This window comes from Adiantum capillus-veneris, chromosome 6 (genome assembly GCF_014529385.1).
Source record: "Adiantum capillus-veneris isolate H3 chromosome 6, ASM1452938v2, whole genome shotgun sequence".
Classification (NCBI taxonomy): domain Eukaryota; kingdom Viridiplantae; phylum Streptophyta; class Polypodiopsida; order Polypodiales; family Pteridaceae; genus Adiantum; species Adiantum capillus-veneris.
The window spans coordinates 131,846,575-131,861,069 of NC_140936.1; positions in this window are offsets into that span (position 1 = coordinate 131,846,575).

Consider the following 14,495-nt stretch of genomic DNA (forward strand, 5'->3'; position numbering starts at 1 on the left):
CTTAAACCCAATGGAAAGTTTGCTATACCCAAAGGACCATGGGTTTTGAGTCGTGCAGAAGAGCAACAAGGGAAGAAGACTATATCTTCATTCAAAACTCCCACTGGGTACATGCGATGTTTGAAAACGTCTTTTACGAGAGATGACAATCTTAATGGTTTTAAGTCCCACGATTGGCACAAATTTTTACACTAGTTTATCTTACCAATTGCCATAAAGGATTGTTTGACAGATGAAATTAGAAGAACATTTTACAAAATCAGTGAGTTGGTACGTTGGATCACTTCAAAAGAGATAAGAGAAGACAAAATCGATGCAGCACGCTTAAATGCTATTGAAGTAGTGTGCATGGTGGAGAAGTACTTTCCAACAAACATTCTTACCATCCAAATGCATGTACTTGTGCATGTGGTCGATCAATCGAAGTTGCACTTGTTGCTGGGGTAGTCCATAGTAGGTGGATGTTCTTCTTGGAGAGGTTTATGAAGAATTTAAAGGCATTAGCTAGGAAAAATATGAAGACCAAAAGGGCCCTTTAGCTTACGCGGTTATTAAGCATGGACCAATAGGAAGAGAGTGGTGGCCACAACTATACATTCTCAAATGGTAGGGTAGTAGGGGGCATGGGGACCTATTTGTTTCCCTTATTATAGCTTTGTCCCCTAGAAAGAGAGAGAAGGGGGAAAAGGCCGGGGGGGGGGGGGGGGGGGGGGGGGTTGGGGGTTCCCTCCATTTTTATGGGCGCACATAAAGTAACCCTAAAATTTTAATTTTTAAAAAATCTATAAATCTCACTTTTCACTCTTCAAAAGCTCTCCTAACCAAAACATGGTAAAAAAACTATTTTCTTTGACCAAAATCTGTATTTCTCAGCAATACCCTCTATTCTACCTCTTCTCTGTTCTCTTTCTCCTTTTGCCTCCAAGCTTTCCATAGCTGTAGCACATGAGGAATCTTTCCATAGATGCACCACTTGCCTCCCCCTTTCATCCACACCATCCCTTTGAACTAATTCTTCTCCCCTTGCTTCCCGTTAGCCACTTATCCCCCTCCCGTCAAGCTTTCCATAGCTGCATCACAAATGGAAGTTTTCCATAGCTGCATGACCTGTCTCCCCCTTTCATCCACACCATCCATTTGAACTACTTCTTCTCCCCTTTGTTTTCCATTCAACCATTCCTTCTCATTTCATTCCTGAAGCAACATGCCTCTCTCTCTAACACCACAACTCTTCTTCTTCTGGTGCTACCATGTCAACCCCCTCCACTTCAAGGAAGCCAAAGGATGAGATAGACGCATTTTGCTTGCATAACACTAGGGATTATAATGGAGAATGCATGCCACAGGTGTTTTCTAAAGGATCTTGGATCTTCATGCAAGCTACAGCTATCGAGCCTTGTCGAGTTCGAAACCGTGGCAACCTTGACAAACATTGGAAGGGGAGACTTCTTGGTCAATGGCATAGTGGCCATTGTTCAACATGTATACTCTTGGCGTTCCATGCACTTGAAAAATGGAAGCTCAAAAGATCTCCCAATACATTGTAAGTCGTAAAACATTGTTGGTTTTGCTGATTGTAAACGCTTGTTATTTTTTTGACTTGATAGTTTTTGGTGTTGTCATAGATATATTCCCATCCGACCTTGTTGAGGAACAACCAATGAAGAGTCTCAACGCCCTTCATGTGGACATTGGTGTTATGATGCTTCCCAATTCACCACCTTTGATTCTGCTGCAACGCAGAATCTTCTTCTACTTACACACATATGTAGTGCCGGCCTCGAAGGATGGATATGGTTAGATCATTGTTGTTGAAAAACCTTCATTAATGAGTCTGGAATGGCCACAACTCGATGGTCACTCTTCTCAGTGAAGGAGAAGATGCTTTTCAATATTTTCTCCTCATTAAAATTTGGGAAGGATTCCAGATCAATAGGCCCAGTTGGTCTTGCCCCGTGCATGTTTTTGTACACCTGTTCAAGACATTGCCATTTGTGTCACACCTACTATGTTTTGTAGCAAGAATGTCCTGTATGAAGCACTAAAACAGGTATTTGGAGATAATTGGGAATGGTTGAGGGAGTGCACCAAGGAGATAAGTACAAGTGTAAGGTGGGAGCTTCAGGTATAGGGATACGATATTTGAAAGTGTGCACTACTTTGTACTTACGTTTTCACTATGAGCGTTGGATGTGTAAGAGTGGAAAGTGGATACCTTTACAATCTAGTGTTGCTAATTTTGTGACATTTGCCATGCACGTTACTTTGTCAAATGGTGTTTCTAAGATTATGCAAGTTAGTGAGCACTGGACACTCACCAACATATGGGAACAGGAAAGGAACACTTGATTACCTTGGGCTGTGAAGAAATCAAAGAATCTTACTTTCGTCTCAATCGGCAAAAGGTCAGTTTAATTTATATGTTTTCTACATGTGCCAATTGTTAGTCTTATTAAAAGCATTTTTGTTGTTTTAGATTGGTAGGCGGATGGAGGCAGCCATGAAAGTGCAAGAAGAGTGGAGGGTTGGCGGTGCATTGTCTTTAAGTTGATCTAATAGATCAATGTAACCAGCTCTAATGCCACGTTGTTAAGCCTTCTATTTAATGGAAATTCAAAAATTTTTAGCATTATAGTATCACCTTCACTGATTAAGTTTTTTGGATTTTGTTTGGGTGTTTGTGTGCGCACCCATGTGCATTTGTATGTATATCAAAGAGCTTTGGGATGGTGTCTTTTTCTGCAGCGGGCCACGGCGGTGGGGGAAAGGGGGGGGGGGGGGTGTATAAAGGGGAGGGGGCTTCTTATTTTTCTGTCAACACTTGAGAGAGACAGAAAGAAGAGAGAGAGAGAGAGAGAGAGAGAGAGAGAGAGAGCGAGAGAGAGAGAGAGAGAGAGAGAGAGAGAGAGAGAGAGAGAGAGAGAGAGAGAGAGCCATGGCAGCACATGCTAGCACATACTCCTCCCACGTAGCTGCAGCGTCAGAAGAGCCACACCCCCCCCTTTTATGGTTTTTCCTTTTCTTAGAGGACACCGAATATGTTGGATGCAGTGATCTTTTTCATGACATCATAGACTTAGTATATGCATGCGCATATAGTCAAGTATGTTGTGAACTTTGAAGACAACGCCATGCTGTGGTTGCCATGTGATCTGTTTCGCTACATCCATAAGGGCGACACTGCATTTTCAAAGAGACTAGCTCGCTTTGAGGCGATTTCAAAAGAGGCAAACCACTTTCCTCAACTGACAAAGGAAGTTGCAGACTCCTTTAAGAAGCACAAAATTGGGCAATATTTCTTCTCCAACATTGCCACTCTCTTATTTCTCGTCAATGAGGAGCCCTCCTTGGAAAAGATGGAGATCCCGCATTTGGCAATGGGTGGGGTGTTGGTGGATTGTAAAGATCCCAAGTCTGCGCCTAGTCCAAATGAGCAAAGACTACAAGCTGTCGAATATCCCCATGGCTTGGAAGAAGCAGTTGCAGTGAAAGAGCAGATTGCTGGCACCTCCAAGGTGCTGACCGCGAGTGCCGTGAGGGTATGTTGCAATTCCTGAAGTGGAGATTAGCCTTCTCAACATAATTATAGAAGATGAGGAGTATTTATTCTTACATGATCTTGAAAAGGCTTTTGGTGTCCGACTAGATGAGTGTCTTAGCCTGATGTGCACCAAGATGGAGTTCCCCCTTGATCCTACACCACAAGCTACAGATGACAAACTGCTTCCATTGGGGGACTTTTTTGCTGAGACAATTTCACTAGTGACAGCGGATATTATCGCTGCAAAGCAGAGTAAAGTCATGAACAAGGGGTTCGTTGCCACACAAGCCAGGGTTGTTGCCAACCAGACTCCTATTCACCCTGATTCGCCTGGTTCATGGAGCCCCCGCAAGGTTGATGAGAGCAAATCCTCTATCAACCTTGAAGCCACACCAACTATGGATGATGCAGATAAGCAACAAGAGGTAATACTAAGCATCTTCTACGTTGATATTTCAACCTTTATTCTTTGCTTTTGGTTAATTACAATTTTGCAGGATGTTTTGGACATGGACCTTTGGGCTAGCCGTAAGGGGGGAGAGTGCACGGTGTTTGGGCCTCAGGCAGACCTAGCCCACTACATTGGAAAACTACCAATGCAGGATGTGTGCATCATACACAAGGATTTCTCCTTGAACAACCATTTTGTTTTGTGGGTACTTAAGGCCGCAAGTAAACTCCTATGCTTAGCCACCATCCCTCAAACAGGATTTTGCGGCAAGTTCATGACACGCATAGCTATTTGTCAAGCCCCTGGGGTTGACAGTACCCAAGCTATAGCTGCTTTTGTACTTACATCCATTCTACCCAACGCTATAGAATGTTGTAGAGAGGTTGCAAAGCGCCTCCTGTCAAAAGATCGTTAAGCTAGATGTACAAGCTTTTAATTGAAAATTATCTCTCTTCTCCATGTCATTTGGAAAGTTCAATTTACTGTTTTGTTCATGTTCAATGACAAGGCAAACTGTTTGAAAGTTGATTTTGTACATTGAGAAAAACTTGTCTAAAAAATAGCATATAAATAGATTTTTTGGTACTAGTTGTTCCCTGTCATTGACATTTCATGCAATTCTCTATGTGTCCACAAGGTAGCGAGATTTAGCCCTGCAAGCCTACTATCTGGCCCAACCTCGCTGTCTTGTGGACAACACCAATTTGACATGTTTTGCAAGTTTCTGGCAAATACAAAGCAAACATTTTACCTAATGGAAAATTTCAAGCCAACCAAAAAATTTAATTAGCTTTGGTTGCCAGTTGATTAGCCTTTTGTCCAGTTGATTAGCTTCTCACCTTCAACCATTTAACAAAATAAATGTAGAAAAATAGACATTAAGTTAACATAGAGAGACAAAAAGAGACGGATTGTATTTGTCGCAAAGTGAAAATACATTGAGTTCTCAAGAAAACTTGAATCTAGTACAAGGGTTACAAAGTAAATTGATTCCAATACAAAAGTTAGTTACAAAAAAAGGTTTTGACATCAGAGGGTATCAGTCCTACCTTAGGCGACGTGCAAGTTGCATGTCCTTGGCCATGATTGTTACATGCTTGGAACGGACAGCACATAAGAATGTGTCTTCAAAGAGACTGACCAAATAAGCCTCTACAGCCTCATGAATTGATTCAAGGGCAATTACAAACATCCAAAGCTATGTGTTGTAGCTTTGTAGCACTTCCTTACATGTCCACGTGCAAATGGTGCTTTCCTAATAAGCAGTATGTTGTCTTCTGGTAATGCCGAATTTTAGCAAACGCTTGATAAAATCATCATGTTCTTTGCGGTCAACGTTGTGGGGGCCTCTGAGCTGCTTGTGGCTTTGCTCTCTACGGATTCCTATAGAATTTTGACTTTCGACGGTGCTTGGGAGGTGGTTGGGGGGCATCTTCATCCGGATCATAATCCTCATCTTCACTGCTACGCTCATCATTGTTGGGTTGATCAGAAGGCATGGCACCCATTCCTCTGGGCAGTGACTTGCCGATCACAGTGTGGTGACCTGGGCCAGATGGCATCAATCCCATTTGGCCTGGCAACGTCTTCCCGCCCACCCTATGGTTCACTGGGATGTCCTCCCCTTCCCACAATGAACGTTCATCGGATGTGTCCGTCTCTGTTCGATCCGAGTCAGCTAGATCTTCAGGTTGTCGATTTGCATGCATCTTCTGCTTTCTACGCACCTCAATGGTCTTTGGATTCTTCTTTGCAGTCTGTTTTGTCCTTGCCATCATGAAAGTAGTTTGAGGGGCTTCTTAGAGCTTGTGGTGTTCGGTGAGGGAAGGAGTGTTATGTGTTTGAGAGGGCGGGGGGGGAGTCACCTCTTTATATAGGGTGGCAATATAAAGGTGGGTTCACATGGTGGAAAAGAGCCGCTAAAAGCACAAGAAAATAATCTTTTGAATTTTAAAACCACATGAAATTGGAGAACTATTCAAACACACAGAGTGAAATGTACACTTGTAAAATTGCGTAAACAATCAAACAATGCAAACGCTTGATCCAAAAAAAGGTAGCATCCAAATGTAGTGGATTTTTCATTTTCATGAGATTCTAAAATACATCTACTACCTCCTGATCCAGACTTTTCCAACCCTAGTCCTTGATGCTTGCCACACTGAAGGTCGTGCTGGACCTTGTGAGGATCTCCAACATTCTGAGGAATGTACATGGGCCAATCAAGCACGATGACCTTGCACGTTCAATTGACACTTTGCGTCCAAAGATGGTGCGATAAAACTAGTTGAACATTTCCTGAAGATAGCATGAGCGCACTAAACCTCCTCCATGTCTTGTATTCTTGAAGTAGACACCGTTGGCACAATGTGACTTCTCCATCCCTTGCTTGCTTCAAAGTTCCAATGAACCATACATGTTCATAAATTATGCACCATGGGCATAGAGGATGTGCTGCCCAAAAAGCCACAACACATCAATGATCAAAACTAAAGCATAGTACAGACCAAGTCGTAAGATCAAGCACTCACCATATAGTGTGTAATGTTTGATTCACCCCATGCAATGAAGACTACCTTTGTGAACTCCACCACCAAATTTTGGAATTCTTGTCGTTGCTCACTGGTTGTGCTTGCAAGTCTTAGTATCTTCATCATCTTGTCGAATACCGCCCAAACATGTTGTCGGCTAAGCACAACACTTGCATTTCTATCATTGTCCGTTGTATACTTGCAGAGATCCTTCCACAACTCCCATCTACCTTCAAATGTTGATGTTTCGGTAGCAGCACCCCTTTCCTTGGACCGAACCCTCTTCAAAAAATGCATTGCCTTTAGTCCACTCATGGACACTTACATTGTTCTTTTGTGCAACAATGGAGGTGTTGGTCCCATGACAACCTATTGAATTTAAGAGCCCTTCCACTTTTGAGATAGCTTCAAATGACCTCTCCGCAGGCTTCGTTGTAAAGGCATAATCAATATGAAGCTTTAATAAACGATCAAAGATGCACATAAAAGCATGAAGTGTGCAAAAATGCACATTTTTGAGAGGGAAGTTAATTAAAAGGTTCCATTCACTGTCTTTTGCGGCATAATTAGGCTCCTCAGCATAGGACATCATAGAACCAAATGCTCCCACACATGTGTAATTTGTGAATTGTCATCTTCCTCTGTTTCGTCGACCATTGCGATCTTGCGTGCATTCACCTTACAGCCCTTAATGCAAAATGGACAAGGATATAGAGCTCCTGCCCCTTGTTTGCACCCTACAATGCACTTGATTGTTTTCAAATTGCCACTTAAGTGCCAATCAACTTCAAACTCCCCTATGCCATCTACTTGGAGTTTTTCCCCAGCTAGTTGTGCCTTAATGACATCTGCTATCTACAGAATCCCACCTAAGTGCCAATCAACTTCAAACTCCCCTCTGCCATCTACTTGGAGTTTTTCCCCAGCTAGCTGTGCCTTAATGACATCTGCTATCCACAGAATGCGTTCAAAAATCCAAGCAAGCACTCCATGGGTCTCCTTGAGAACCTCAATAGCACGAACCCACCAAATTTCATTCTCCGATTGCACACTAAAAGATGGTGCACAATCCTCGTTCATAGCTGTACGTTTTGCATGAAATAATGCCTCGTTCATGAGAATAATACTTATTCTTTCTAATCTTCGTTTCTTCATAATCTGACACTTGTCTAGCTTGAGCACAAACACCAACTTTGAGCGTAGCATTGAAAAATGTCCAAAATAACATAAGAAAAACCATAATTAAAAAACAAAGACTGCATTACTGTAGCCTCACCATTAGGTGGTACACCATAAAAATGTACCATTGCCATTTGAAGCCTTCTCAAATCAACAAAAATATTATTTGACAGTGAGGAAGGAAATCCCTTGTCCACCTTGTCTGCACCTACGCTTGCATTAGTACGTTTCTTAACTCCTTTGGACCACTTAGTAAAGATGGATGAAGGTATTATCTCCTCTATGTGCAAATAGCCTCCTATTCAAAAGTACACATCTTCGTTCGAGGCCTTCTTAGCAAGATTGACCTTAAGTGGTATAGGAAAAACATTCTCAGTAATTCCTCTTTCCCTTAAATCATCCTTAAGGAGACCATATAAGGCAATGCATCCCTTAGTACTAATTCCAACTTCATCACAAGACTTATGTACATCAACATCGCTCACAAGATTTGAAAACTTTTGCATCACCTCCTTTGTGACAGCATTGTTTAAATGTTCTGCATTTGGTGCTCGTAAAAGATCTACAACATCCAATTTCTTGAGGCACAAACTTAACAAATGGATGCAATCCTCCTGGCTATGGCCATCACATAGCTCTTGGATAAAATTTCTATAAGAATGAACAAAAACATTATTACAAAATTCTTACAAGAATAGACAAAAACATTACCACAGAAACACAGATTGGAGAGTAGCAAAATGTACCTTGTAGCTGTAACCCTTCTTTTTTTAGCACCACCTTCGGGGGCTAAAGTGCCTATGGCATTGAAGCTCTCTTACGTTCCCTTGCACCTAAGGGCATATTTTTAAGATGCAAGATCTTATCTTCAAGCTTTGCAATCTTAGCATCCTTCTCTTCCACCTGTAGCTTAAGAGTTTCCACTTCCTCTTCCGCATGAAAGATCCTTTCACACAATCCACTAGTGGTATGGAAAAGAAGTTGACATTAATGCAAAGACTATTGTGCAATATCAACTCTAATAGTCGACAATCGCTTGCAGTATCCAAGAAGACCTTTCTCCCTTCTACCTACATATTGTAAGAATGAAGCAAGGCTATTGAATGTTGGGTACACATTGATGGCTGGATCATTAGGGTAGAGGCAACCATGCACCCAAAGGTCCACATTGGTGTGACCTGTAGCACGATGTTGTTGTGCAGCTTGCAAGTAATGACGCTTTGAGGGTGCGAAGTCCTTTTGCAACCGACATGTAGAGAAACCGTTTCCGAACTTGACAATCTTGTTGTGGATGGGAGGTTTGTAATGTTGCCTAGCTCCATGGCAAGGGGAATCAAGCTCGCCTTAAGCAAGAGTGGAGAGCTGCAGTAGAGGCACTGAGTGGAGAGGTGAGCTATAGAGTAAAGAGCTATGGGATGGAGAGCTTCAAGAGAGCTATGGAGTGGAGAGGAGAGCTATGGAGTGCAGAGGAGGGCTATGGAGTGGAGTGCTGCAGGAGAGGTACGGAGTGGAGAGGAGGGCTATGGAGTGGAGATCCATGGGGGGGAGATCTGCAGCAAAGCTATGGAGTGGACCTGCAACAAAGAGATGGAAGGAGGATGCTATGGAGTGGAGATCCATGGGGGGGAGAGTTGTAGCAAAGCTATGGAGTGGACATGCAACAAAGAGAGGGAAGGAGGAAGTGTGTGTGCTGAAAAGTAGGAGAGAGAAGAGAGAGGAAGAGGAGTGAGAGAGGGAAGGAGGTAGAGTGTGTGCTAAAAAGTAGGAGAGAGAAGAGATAGAGAGGAGTGAGAGAGAGAAGTGATTTTGGAGGAAAATAAAAAAGGTGGGAAGTTTCATATTTGCAGGTCTAGCTGTGAGATGGAGAGAGAAAATTGATTTTTGAGTGTATATATATAGGTTGGGGAGAAGTTTTGAGTAAAAGTGAGGGTTTTTTGACAAAGGCCACAATGTCACACCGTCGGTCAGAGGTGAGGAACAGGTACAATGCCTGTAGTCCAAAGCCGGCATGGTTGGACATAGAGGAGTGGGTGGGGATTGCATGAGAGACACATGACAATCCAGACAGATTTCAGCAGCAGAGAGATGCAACCAGAGCACGTTTGGAGTCTGTTGGAGAGTCACATCTTGGGAGTGGAGGCTATGACACACTTCGACACGAGTTTGTAAGTATTATACGTATGCTTTGCATTGTTGAAGATATATATGAAGTTTGAAAATTTATCTCATGATTAAACCATAATTTTGTAGGAAGTTGCCATGAAGAACCTTCCCACACACCGAGAGGAGAAGTATGGGTACAAGCATGGACTTGTGGCCCTTTTGACTCAGTTGTAGGAGGAGGAAGAGGACGTCGACTGGGAAGCATTACCATGACGGTCTTCTTGATAAAATCTTACTCAATCATCTTCATACAGTCTTCTTTGTACAGTCTTTTTTGTAGCTGGTGTCTTCTTGATACAGTCTTACTCGATGATTGTTTGCATGTACAATTTTGTAGTGCTTATGTTTATGGTTTTGCATTTCATTTGTGATTATGATTTATTTCACAATTATGTTATGGTTATGGTATGGCATAGAGGTTTTGGTCATGGTTTGGCAATCAAGTTATGGTTATGTTTTTTCAATGATGGTATGACAATCATGGTATGGTTAGGATTTGACAATCAAGTTATGGTTATGGTTTTCAGTGATGGTATGTCAATCATGTGATGGTTATGGTTTGGAAATCAAATTATGGTTATGGTTTTGCAATGGTGGTATGGTTGTTATGGTTATGGTATAACAAGCAAGTTATGGTATGGGAAGTGGGTTATGTCAATGGTTTTGTAGTTTTTGAATCATGTTTTAATTATGGCTATTAAATATTTATGCCATTGTGCCCATGGTTTGGGAGTTGATGTTATGGTTATGCTTTTAAGAACTTGTCATGATTAACCTTTTGATTTTGTGGTTTTGTTCTTTTTACAATTTTGCTAATCTGTATGCACCCATTCTTTAGCGTCAACTTGTAGGTGGAGTGCGGTTGCTTGTGCACTCTTCCTTTGGGTAGAGAGGGTTGTTTCTGTTGCTATAGTACATGAAGCATCAATTCCCAGCCTTCTCTGTCCAAACAAATTTTGCAGGTCTAGTCGTCCAAATAGAATTCGGTATAAGCGCCAGTATAGGTCTTGGAAGAAGCGTCGGTATGACAAACAATTTTCGGTGAGTAAAATGGCGTGTATACAGGCATAGATAACTACGGGTATTTCGACTGTAATAGATGCATGTATTTCGATGATCATTACTGGTACATATACCGATGCTACGATTTGGCGTTTATTAATGCTTATTTCAACGTATTTTACTTTTAAAAGAAACGTTGTCTTGCACCCATTTTTGCGCGACATGTTATAGTGTGTCCACCTCGGGTGGGAGCCCACCTGGATGTGAACCAACCAAAAGAAGAGCCAGATGGTTGCTCCTCACCAGGTGATTCTCGTTTGACATCTACATTACAAAGAGCAGTAAGAGATTTAGCTTTCCCCCCTACTCACTCATCTATAAATAGGTACACAAGTATATTAGCACACAAGCACATAGATACATATACATGCTGGTAGACCTAAGTAGAGGCTAGTAGTGCCAAATGTCAAGTGGCACCTCTTTAGATATCATCACAGTCTCAACCGTGGTAAAACCAAGCGACACATTGTGGTAATCCATGCATGAGTGGATCAATGACTGCAACCCCAAGATTAAAAAAGGACTATACCCGAGAGGAAGCGTCTAACCTTCGGGTGCTATGCTCCCATACTTAGTGCATACATACATGCATAAACAAATATATATGTACACAAAAATATATATACAATTACGTAATGTAGCCATCGTTTTGAGTATAGATAAATAGTTATGGTTGTAAATGTAGCCCATCGTTTTGTGTTGTGTGTAGTGCGAGAGTGCTCGCTGCTTCTGTAGAGTGCTATGAAGAAGAGCTTCTTTATTGTGCTTCTTGTGCAGCATCTCTTCACAACAGCTCCTTGTTCGAGGGGTTACTTTTCACATCGCATGTCTGCCTCCATTCTGAGGTACGGTATTGTTAAAAGCTGTCCAATCTAATGCCTATTCTGAGGGTCCATGGAGTTTATGTAAAGAAGGTCTTTTTCATAGCACTCTACAGAAGTAGGAGCATACCTACACTGCACACACCACAAAATGGTTGCTCCTCTATAACCATTTCTCTTTATCTCCCTATTTCTTTATCTTCCTCTCTCTCTCTCTCTCTCTCTCTCTCTCTCTCTCTATATATATATATATATATATATATATATATATATATATATATATATATATATATATATATATCTTTCTTCCAAAGGATATCTCTATTTGTCTCTCTCCCTCTTTCCCTCTTTCTCCCCACGGATATGTCTACTTCTCTCTCTCTCTCTCTCTCTCTCTCTCTCTCTCTCTCTCCCTCCCTCTTTCCTTCCCCTCTCTCTCTTTCTCTATTTCTCTCTCCCTCTATCTATCTATCCCTCTCTTTCTCTCTCTTTTCCTCTCTCCCTCTATCTTTCCCTCTCTCTCTCTCTCTCTCTCTCTCTCTCTCTCTCTCTCTCTCTCTCTCTCTATATATATATATATATATATATATATATCCCTCTTTCCTCTCTTTCTCTCTTTTCCCCTCTCTTTCTCATTCCCTCTTTCCCTCCCTCCCTCTCTCTCTCTCTCTCTCAAACCATTTCCTAACAAATACATTTTGCACACTCATTTGCAAACAAATCTAACACGAAGAGATTCTAACAAATCTAACATTTGCAAACAAATTTAGCAAATCTACCATGGACAAAGAGATTTCATCTACGTCACAACGCAACCTATATCAAATGAACGAGGTATGTCTCTCTATCTCTATCTTTCTCATTTTGTTTTTTCATTTATGCATGTATGTGTGTGTATGTGTGTCTGCGTGTTTCTATGCAAGTGTTTGTGGAGTAGAATACAATAGCAAAAGAGGGGGGGGGGGGGGGGGGGTCTTTTGTGTTTAGCTTAGGTTGTAGCGCGGTTGCCCGTTAGGTTGAGCTTCCAAGGATGAGTGTGGTGAACCCCCTTTGAGGAAGTTACCGAAAGAAAGTCAAAGCTCCTCCTTGACCCAAACATGCATGTGTGTGTTTGTGTGTGTGTGTGTGTGTGTGTGTGTGTGTGTGTGTGTGTGTGTGTGTTGTTGTTGTTGTTGTTGTTGTTGTTGTTGTTGTATGAGGGAGATGTGGAGAGAGATGGACTAGGAAGAGAGGGAGTAACGGAGTGAGAGTTTGAAGGTGGAGGGGGGGGGGGGGGGGGGGGGGGGGGGGGGGGAGGGGAGGGGGAGGGGGGAGGAAGGAGCTTGAAGATGAGGTGATGGCAGAGAGGAAGGAGGCAGGGTATGCAGCAAAAACGTGGCATACTCTGTCCTCCTTCTTTTTTTAGGCACTAGGATTTACCACCGCGGATATTACTGCGCTTATTTTCGTGACTCGTCATTTCAAACGGATACAAGAGTATCCGAGGTTGCAAGGAAGGGGGGGGGGGGGGTACAAACCACCCCCTCTACCCTTAGATATCAATTTTTTTCATTTCTTCGCCTTTTGAGTTCTTTTATAAAGATTTTTTATTTTTTTATGAGTACTTTTGGATGTTTTTTAATTGCATTTTTAAGTTTACGTTTATTTAAAAATATTTGTAGCTCTCATTGCACTTTATTCTCTTTGAATTTATTATCATTTCTTTTTTTAATTGAAATTTAGAACTTTTTCTAATTAATTGTTATTTTTTAGGGCACTTATGACTAAATAAAAAATTTATCGCGTGTGCAGGATATCGATTGGGAATCGTGGCCCCCCCTAGAGACCCTGAGTGCGATCGGTGACTCATGGAAAAACACCCTTGTCCTTGCGCCAAGTGCAAAAGGGAAATCCCTCGCTTGAGACGCATTGCATTGGAGCACGTGGAGAACAAAGGGCTTTGGCATCCTCGAAAAAGCACTGGAAGAGATGATAGCACCACTCACCCATTGCTTGAGGAGGTGTCCCACTGGTCTGTGTTTAGGGGTGGTGCAAATGCGCGCAAGGCCAAACAGCAGAGACAAGAGCTATTGGACGATTTGGGTGCACCGCATGATGATCCTCCCATTAGCTCTACTTCTACAGCTCCTGTGGCGTCTCAATCGCACTTTGAGACAGAGGATGAGCACATGTTCGCCATGTGTCATGAGTAATTGGAGCAAGGAGAATTGCTAGCCTAGCACTCAACGAGCAGCAGCAACGGAGGATAGATTGATGGCGAGTGCTCAAACATCTCTTTACGACGGTGCATAGTATTTGGTGGTCCGGGCATAGTTGGAAGTCCTCAACTTGCAAGGGAAATCGATTGGAGCAATGCAAGTGTCGATGCACTCCTTGGGTAAGTTTGAAATATTTCTCCTTAATTATATACCCTTCCTCGCTTTATGGTGCCGCCTCCTTGCATTTGTACTAATACGCTTGTTTGTTATAGTTTGATGGGAAAAATGTTACCAAAAGATCACCACATGCCTCCAAATCATCGACGAGCTAGATCGTATGTCACTGCACTTGGAATGGAGTATGAGTGCATCCATGCATACATCAACGATTGCATGCTATACCGCAATGAGCAGGCACATGCTACCTTGTCCCGTGTGCGGGGAAGCACGATATAAGGCTGGAGTGAGCGGGGTGCACCTACCCTACAAGGTATTGAGACATTTTCCATTAGTTCTTCTCATTCAACACGTGTTTAAAAGCAGGTATAC